This window comes from Oxyura jamaicensis, chromosome 2 (assembly GCF_011077185.1).
Source record: "Oxyura jamaicensis isolate SHBP4307 breed ruddy duck chromosome 2, BPBGC_Ojam_1.0, whole genome shotgun sequence".
In the NCBI taxonomy this organism is placed as follows: domain Eukaryota; kingdom Metazoa; phylum Chordata; class Aves; order Anseriformes; family Anatidae; genus Oxyura; species Oxyura jamaicensis.
Genome location: NC_048894.1, coordinates 100257776 through 100266118, shown reverse-complemented (window position 1 = coordinate 100266118; position 8343 = coordinate 100257776). Strand labels below are relative to the sequence as shown.

At 43.3% G+C, this 8343-nt stretch overlaps 1 protein-coding gene across 2 annotated transcripts in view; it reads left to right on the top strand.

Moving 5' to 3' along the window:
* Positions 1 to 981: 981 nt before the first annotated feature.
* The window catches only part of SOCS6 (suppressor of cytokine signaling 6), a 30217-nt gene continuing 22855 nt past the window's right edge, over positions 982 to 8343 (top strand). The window contains exon 1 of one of the 2 annotated variants that reach the window (XM_035317915.1): positions 982 to 1451. The gene's annotated coding sequence lies outside the window, so the exon portion shown is untranslated. Of the gene's footprint in view, positions 1585 to 8343 lie in introns of both variants that reach the window. The other variant, XM_035317914.1, reaches the window with a different exon arrangement.

Genomic DNA, 8343 nt, shown 5'->3' with positions numbered 1-8343 from the left:
GTATTAAAAAAATAATAATTTCCTTTTACAACACTAATTAGAGTCATTGTGCCCTGAAATGGTTCTGGCCTGCCAGCAACTTCAGTCGATCAGACACATAAAGAACCAAAGACTCTTGGATGAAACTCAAGAAAAGCCTTTAACTCTCCATAAATATCTGAGGCATAAAAATGTAAATGCAATCAGGACACATTCTGACCTCAGATAACTCAGGCAATTAAACAACTCACAGACCTCAACCCACAGATACCCTCGATTTCAGCAGGACATGCAAGAATATTCTCACAGCCTCACGAGTTTCAGTGATTTCTCTTTCAACTTCAAATCAGTTGTGTGGGTGAGTAGCGAGTCACACAAATAATCTCACTGACTCTTAGGCGATTAGATAGATGAGCAAATCATGCATATCTTTGCAAAATCAGGTTCTCGATTTGCATCGGTTATGTGCCACAAGCAGGAAACAAACAATGAAAAAGCTTCTGAAGGCATTGTTTTACCAGCTCAACACCAGTCAGCAAGCATTACTTTCCACAATTTATATTGTCCACAGATTTGAAATCCTCATCCTCTGCTATTCACTTCCGTCACTCTCACGCATCCTAAGTTGGAAATTGTTTTGTTGCTCTTCATTTTATTTTCGAAAAGGGGCCGGCAAGGAAGCAAGCAGCCCGCCTGGCTAAAGTTTCTGTGGCACAGCTGATGTGGCTGGAGTTTAGCGGCACTGCAGGCAATCCGTGAAGCAAAGTTCAACGTGAAAATGCCTCTTCTCGCACATCGCTCTCAGGCCGAGGGAGGCGAAAGGGGCACGGAGGCACCGGAGGGGTCAGCCTCTGGGTGTGTGTGTGGGGACCCCCTCCGGGGGTGCAGCACGAGCGGAGTCTCCCCAAAACTGGGGAAAGATAGAGACACCCAGAGAGAAATCAAACAGCTCGCTGTGCATTTTATTTATGAGGTTCCACGGGCAAGGAGAGCCTTCAGCAGCTGGGGGAGGAAGGGGGCCGGGCACTAGGGAAGGCCCCGAGCAGGCGCCGGCACCCCCCGCAGGCTCCCCGCGGCCTGCCCGAGCCCCGCGGCGCGGAGCGGCCGAACCCAGGGGCGGGGAAGGGAACGAAGGGAAGGGAAGGGAAAGGAAGGGAAGAAGGGGTCCGGCCGCCCCGGCCGGGGCAAGCGGGGAGGCGGAGGCAGGGTTGGGCAGGAGGAAGGCGGGCGGCCCGCCGCCCCCGCCGCCGGGCTGAACGCGGCCTGCGGCAGGCTGCGGCCATCGCGGGCTCGCCGCCCCCGTGCGCCCCTCGGAGGACGGAGGGGTGGGGGCAGAGGAGGCGGAGGAAGTGGCGGCGGCGCCAGGAACAGGGAGGCGGCGGCGGCACGGCGAGGGAGGGAGCCGGAGCCGGGCCGGGCCCCGCCGGAGCAACAGCAGCGCCAGCTCCTCCTCCTCCTCCTCCTCCGGCTCGGTGAGTCCCGCTCCGCCGCCCGGGAGGCTGCTCGCCGCCCAGCCCGGATGCCGGCGCAGGCCGGGCCGCGCCGCCGAGGTGCCCGCGGAAGGAGAGGCCCGCGCCGGGAGCGGGGCACCGCGGCCTCCGCTGGGTGAGCGTTCCCGGGCAGCGGGCGCGCCGAGCCCGGCCGCTCCCTCCCCTCCCGTCCCGTCCCTCGGTGGCCGCGGGGGTAGAGCCGGCGATGGGCCTGGCGCAGGGCTCGGCTCGCCTGCCTGCCTCCTGCCGAGCCGCAGCCACGGCCCCGGCCCCGGCCTCTCCTCTCCCTTTGTTTGTGCCGTTCCCCGAGCCCGCGGCGGCGCCAGGCCCTGCGGAGGCAGCGGGGCTGCGGCGCGGCCTGCACGGGCGGGGGGCAGCGCCCTGGCGGGGGGCTCAGCACCGGCCTCGACCCCCGGCCGCTGCCCGGATCCCCCCTTTGGGGGCAGGCGTTGCGGCTGGGTGAGGCTGCGTCTTCCCCGCCCGCCTTCGGCTTTGGGTCCGGAGGGGTCCCTGTCCTGGGCAGGGCGGGTGGCCAGAGGTGGCATTTTGTGCCCCTGCTGCGGGGACTTGCGCTCTGGAGGAGCTGTGGGAAAGGTGAAGCTGTGAATGTCATGTTATTGTTAGCCGAGGGTATGCCAAGGGCTCCTGAAGGGGCGGGAGAAGCGTTGCTTTATGTGACAGGCAGCACTTAAAAGCTTAAAAAAATTAACATTTTTTTTTTTTTTTCTTAAACATCAACAACCAAAAACCCCCAAACTTTCCTGGCTTTCGCTGTTCTTCAAACTGCCTCTTGCATTCTCTTTCCCCAGTGGTGCCACTTCTGTCAGAAACAACTGGTTCTGGCCCGTGTCCACTCATTTGCCTGAGAAAAATGCCTTTCCCAAATGCTTAAGTTTTAGGAGATGCAGAGAATGCTGCTGTGATGTGAGATGCATTGACCATGACTTCTTTTTTCCTTGGTTCTTTCATCTTTTCTCCCCGTGTTTTCAAAATCACGTTCACTTGGAACATGGCATTTTCCAGCAGAGAACGTTACTTTGTTAAAGGAGGAGAACACACTTAAGATAGGGAAAGTGCCACTTCCAGTTATGAAATCCTTGGGCCCTTTCATGATCAGGTCTCAGCCCCTCTTTCCTACCTGCCAGTAATGCTTACACCACGTCCAACCTCTTAATACACCTGTAGTTAAAAATACCTGCTACAGGCCTCCTTTCTTAGAGAACTACAGAAGTACTTGAGGAATAATACATCTGCATTTCTGCCGTGGGTAGAAAAAATAGCGTTATTTTGTATCATGTTAATAAGCCTGTCCTTGTACTGTAGAAAACATGGAAGCTTCAGTGTAGTTATGAGATAAATTACTCTAGCTGGGCCAGAAGACTTAAACCCCTGGAGAATATCTAGGTATTTTTGGAGTCTTCTGCAGCAAGACAGTGAATGTAGCTCACACTTTTCTGTGTAACTCACCAAGGCAGATTTCAGCATTTTCAAAGTTAAAATGTTCCATCTTTAATGGAGTTTTCATTTTCTATTGTATATTTCTTGTTGTTACGGCATCACATGATGGAACTGAGCTTTTACTTAAAGCAGGCTCACTTGTGTATGCTGAATTCAGCACCTATTCCCTATATTCTGATTTATGAGATTTAAACAGACATATTTCCCCCACCCCCAATTAAAATTCAATGAAACTAAGCCTTGAAATTAAGTATGAGTGATCACAGTGTAGTGTTATGTAGAGATATCTGAATTTGCTAACTTGCAAGGCGGTGGAGTAGTAGGGAAGAAGCACTGGATTGTTTCCAGAGCTTTTGTGAGTGTCTTCATTGTGCTGCATATATGCAGCATCAAAGTGTTCTTATGGTTTCAGGAAAAATACTGAATAATTGAAAAACTTTACATTGTGAAATCAAGAAAAAAAAAGATGTTAATTTATATCGTGCTGTTAATTTATTTATTCTGAGATTGTGAAGTTGATCAGTCAGATACCTTGGGTTACTCTTAAGGAAGTTTTGACAAAATAATAACTTGGTCCACATTGTTCTGCAGGTGGGTTACACATCCCAGCTCTGCCTAGCATGGTGAAGTGGAGTGAGAGAGTGGACTCTTAATCAGAAGTTCTTCTCCAGAAGCAAGTTAATTCTTTGTGCTATTATGAAGACTTAGATTCATACAGTAACTTGCACATCACTGTTTGAAAGAGTTTTCCTAGTAGTATCGTCTTGAGTTGACTACATATTTGCTACATGTTTGCTGCATCATTGCTAGCAAAACTGAGGCCACAGTCCGGAGTAATTCCTTACTCCTGTGCCTTATTTGCTGTACTTCCTTCCTAGGCCTACACTGCGCTATTTTGATAGCGTTTGGGTAGTGTAGTGTTGTAGGGAGGTGAGTGATAGCACAAAATACGTGGAAAAGAGAGTTGTCTTAGCTAGTGTGTCCCAGCTTTCTCTTGGTAGTGCTTTAATGTGTATTAGCAACAACCAGAGAGGCTTGTGATGCTTCAAGGAGGCAAATATAGTATTAGGAGTACAAAAGTAAACATAATGCAACTTGGGAGTGCAAATCCTAAAGTGTATTGAGTAAAAATTGGGCAGGATGGGGATTGAAAAGGAGAACAGAGAGTTCTTATGCAATTTAACTCTATTTCTATAAAGTGTTCAAAGAAGTACAGAACTTGGAGTTCACTTTCTTTTATTTTTTTTTTAGTGAAATAGCAATATCTGGTAAGGTACCTCATCTTCGTATTTCTGCCAAAATCTAATTTCATTTCATTTTAATATATGCTTATTTTCTGGAAATACTAGTCATCAGAAAACAATAGATGTACAGATGCAGAGCTCCCAGCTTCTTATGAACGCCTCTTGTGAGATGCTCCTATGAGTCCTAGCAGCTCCTTAGTAAAATAAAAGAGTCTTGAAAATTTTCTGTGAGAATTTCAGATGGCGAGATGCATACAGTGGTGTGTTTTTTGGAAAAAAAAAAAAAAAGATTGTTCTTGTAATGGAATATTCCTTGTCCATGTTTAAAAGGCAGCTTCGTACCACTTAAATATTATTCTGGTACAACAGAGTGTAAAGACAGGTGATTCATGGTAGATTCCTTCTGCTGTCGATATTTTTGCATTTTTCTTTAGAAATAATTGGATTCCAGATTAAAACATATGAGCATGTGCTAACAGAGATCCACAGAAATTCATTTAAAAACAATTAGTTTTGCAACAAATATTAAAATTCTGTAACTTTGCATTTCTTTAGTGTTACAGCTTTTTGTTTCTCCGAGTAGCTTACTAATATACTAAAACAAAAACAGCTCACCTACTTCAGCCTCTCATGGTGGTTAAAACCAAAACCAAAACCTCAAGAAACTGACCTTGAATTATTGCCCTGGATGAAAACGGGAAGCTGATAGCATGTGAGATGTTGTCTAGTAGATCAAATATATAAAGAAAGTTGCAGAAGTGTTTCTAGAGTCTACATAGACTGACATTAAAAAGGTAACAAGTCAGAATCAGATTTAGACTGCTTATTGTGAGAATTAACGTTTTCAGATCGGGTTAGAAATTCAGCTTTCTGACTTCTTAAATTGGCTTAAGTAAAAGTTATTCCAGATTTTTTCTTCTACAAGTCTTCATGGTCTTCTGACTCTTATGTCATGTATCGGCATGCAAACAATAAGCATCTGCAGCTCCAGATAATTTCAGCAAGTTTTTAAGTGTATGGCTTTGTAAATCTGACTACTGTTCGTTAAAGGCTGTAATAGAGATTCAAGGACCTACCTTCACTGTTAGAGCTTTTTTTTTTTTTCTTTTTTTAAAAAAATTAACTATTGTTTGTCATGATTTATTTTTTTTCTGGAAAATATCGAGGTAAAATACTTGGGAAATTATTTGCCCTTTTCAGTGCCCTTAATCATTCACAAAACACTTTGAATTCTCTGGAACTCTGTTTCATTTATGAAAAGGATGTAAGCCACATGTTACTTAAGAAATTGTTCCTGGGTTGCTATATTGCAAAAAAAAAGTATGTAAGTTAAACATAAATCTTTGTTTAGTGAGGATGCAAGTACATTAATTCTGTCATTGTTCTAACTCTGACTTTAAAACTCCATTGAAGGAGTATGAAAAATAATCTTGTTTGCAGTTAATCCCAACCTAAAGATGTTATATGTAGGTATTTCTATCCAGGTGCTGCTCTCCAAACATTGCCCCCTATTGTGTATATATAGGGGGCACAGAGCACATGAACTTTCTTGTCTTCTGATGAAACATTATTTTCTTTTGTGATTTGCTAAGTGCAGTAGGTTGGCACTTCTAGAAAATCTTAGATTTGTAAAGTATGTGGGCTTTTTGTTATAAACACCAAATAATTTTGCTATAAACTTCTGTAAAAGTTTTGGATGAGAGCCATTTACTCTGGCAGTGAAGGTATAAATAGATGTTAGTGTTGTTTTTTTTTTTTTTTTCATAGCTCATTAAGTGGTCTCTAGTTAAAAAAAAAAAAAGTTAAACAATGAAAATGAAGCTCTGAGTATCGTTAGGTAAACCATACGGATATGTGGTATTTTTCTTTGCTTTCCAAAGCAGTATATAATCAGCAGCTGTATTTGTATTATTTAGCTTGCTTGGTATGAGATACAGATCTGTAAGAGGACTTGTGTAAGGTTTTAATAGTCTTGAGATAATGTGGTGAAAACAGCTAGCAGATAAATTGATGTGTGTCAGGATTTGAGACCACAGAGTTAATACCTTGGTTATTGTTCCTCAAGGATATTCTGTATTATTTAAAACAATACATAGATTGCTTCTCTTGATGACAAAGTTGTTGGAAATGAGATTCTAGTCAGGCTTGGTTTTACAGTGTGTGATCTCTGTTTTTCTTGAGGAGTTTTATTCTTAATTAATCTTGGCGTTCTGTGGTAAATGTGCTAAAACAGCAGTTTGTAGGAGTCTTGAGTAGGTGATTTTTTTTTTTTTTTCCTTCTCTAAAGCAGTCTGTATTCCTCAAATAAGTTGAGAATAAATTACTAGGCTACTCCAAACATTTCCAAAGTGTGCTTGTTTGATCCCGAGATGTCTGATACAGTGGTCAGGCTTGCTTTTCTTTTTGTTCCTTCTGATTTAAGGAATCCCCTGACTTTGCCTTGGTAAGTGCTACAAGACCTGGGCAGTTACAAGCTACATAGTGTTAACTGTGTTTCTGACATTAGTAATGGGTTTGAATACTCTCAAAATCCTTTACGTATTATTTCGGTTGGTAATCAGGTATCAGATTAGGAGGTTTATTAACTGAAAAAAAAGAAATGGAGACTGGTGGCATTGGGTAGAAGGGTTTTTGGTTACAGAAAGTGTAACTTCCAGGGTGAGATTTGTAGAAGCTTTATGCCAAAAACAGGATAGGCAGCTTTTTCAGGATGACACTCGTCTTTCAGGCACTGGTGAGAACTCTGTGACTGAGGAATTCTCACTGGATTCACTGAACAGAAGCTGTTTGTGCAGGCATATTGGTTTTGATGAAACTTGTACTTGGAAAGGCTTCCAGGCTGGAATTTTGGTCAGCCCAGGGAGACTGATTCCAGAATAGTTGGTTTGTGCATTCAGAGGTACAAGTCTCTAGGTTTTATGTAAGATCTCAGGTCTGGGTCTGTGTAAAGTAGGAGTCTCATGGCATTTTTCCCCCCTCCTTTTCCCAGTTCTCTGGTGGAAAAGAGGCAAAAACCAAATCTCATCCGGTGCTTTCTGAAACTTTGACTTTTCTCCTCTTCTTGTTTTTTGAAAAGAAGAGAGGTTTTGGCTAATAATAACTAACGTTGAGAAGTAATAAGGGATTAATCATAGACTTTTGGCATGATTTTGTGCAAAAAACCCTAGTTACTTGGGGGAAAACTTAAATGCAAATGTAATTATTCTTCAGTCCCTTGCTGAAGGGTTAAAAGAGTCTGTGGTGACCAATGTATTAGTCTTATTTGCAATTTAATCCACTGATGGTCGAGAGAACAAGGTGAAGGGGAGCTATGTCAGTACTGAATCAGATGCTTTCTGTATCCTCTCTAAACAGGTGCTTTTTGGAATCTGATGTCTTTTAAATGGTTTGACATGGAAAACAGGAACAGAAAATCTGTGTATGAGCATTGAAGAGTGTGTGCCTATTCTCATGTTTTTTAATTGGGTTAATACATTTTTATAGTGTGTGTAAGTTTAAATTTTTGTCAGAGAGAACAGGAGAAAAAACAGAGTCTGTGTGCATGTATATGTCTGTCTTCTCTTCATGCTTGAAATTTCAAGTTTAGCAAGCTTTTGCAGCAGGGCTCCTATACTCCTGGCTCTGCAGAAATTTGACCGTAGTTCTGGAGATAGCTATCTTAAGGGCTTTGAGTTTGTATAAATTTCATGCAGCATGTTACTTTGTATAGATGGTGAAAACTTTATTTCTGATCCTGCACACGAGAATTTATACACCAGAGTGAAGTTGCCTGGTATAAGGCCCCAGTTCTTCAAGTGCAAGCTAAGAGTAGTGTACAATGAGCAGTACCATTGAGTTAAATGTCTGCCCACAGTTAACTAATCTTTGCTGGGCTGACTGTTAATATTACGAAAATCAGTTTGTTTAGCGCTGTGTGGAAAATTGTTATTAAAAAAAGAAACAACCACCACTGACAAAACAAAACAAAAATAACAAAAAAAGAACACAAATCCCCCTTCCCTCTGAGCTTTCCAGTGTGCATCACAACAAAACAGTGTCTGTCTAAAAACTTTAACGTATTCTTTCTCCATTTTATGCGCTGCTTGGGGTAGCAGGATGTCTCTGGCTGCAGGTGATTAGAGTGTGGGAGGGATAAAAAAAAAAAAAAAAGCAGTTCCTGATCTTAATCATGA